The following is a 370-nucleotide window of genomic DNA, read 5'->3' on the forward strand; positions in this document are numbered from 1 at the left end:
TTGTAGTAGGCTACATGCATTTGAGAGACGTTCTTAAATGTGATGTATAGGCTATATACACACATGCATGCACAGTTTGCAGCTTTAGTCACCTCTTTGGTAATTTCATGACTTAACTGACGACAGAACAACGACGTTGTATGCTCATAGTTTCTTGTGTGCTTTATTCATGATGAAGTGATGCTTGAGCGCACGCCGTGAGCACAGTAACCTGGCTGACAGGACAGGAAAGTTTGTTTTTGTAAGCTTTACTGACATTTAGCTTAACAACATCTCATCAGACCACAGTGCACTGCTGTGTGAAGCTCGTTTGGCACCTGTTTCCTCGCCTATAGTGCTGAGAAAGCAACGGTTTGAGGTGGTCGAGATA

This window comes from Sinocyclocheilus grahami, unplaced genomic scaffold (assembly GCF_001515645.1).
Source record: "Sinocyclocheilus grahami isolate Dianchi unplaced genomic scaffold, SAMN03320097.WGS_v1.1 scaffold4648.1, whole genome shotgun sequence".
NCBI lineage: Eukaryota > Metazoa > Chordata > Actinopteri > Cypriniformes > Cyprinidae > Sinocyclocheilus > Sinocyclocheilus grahami.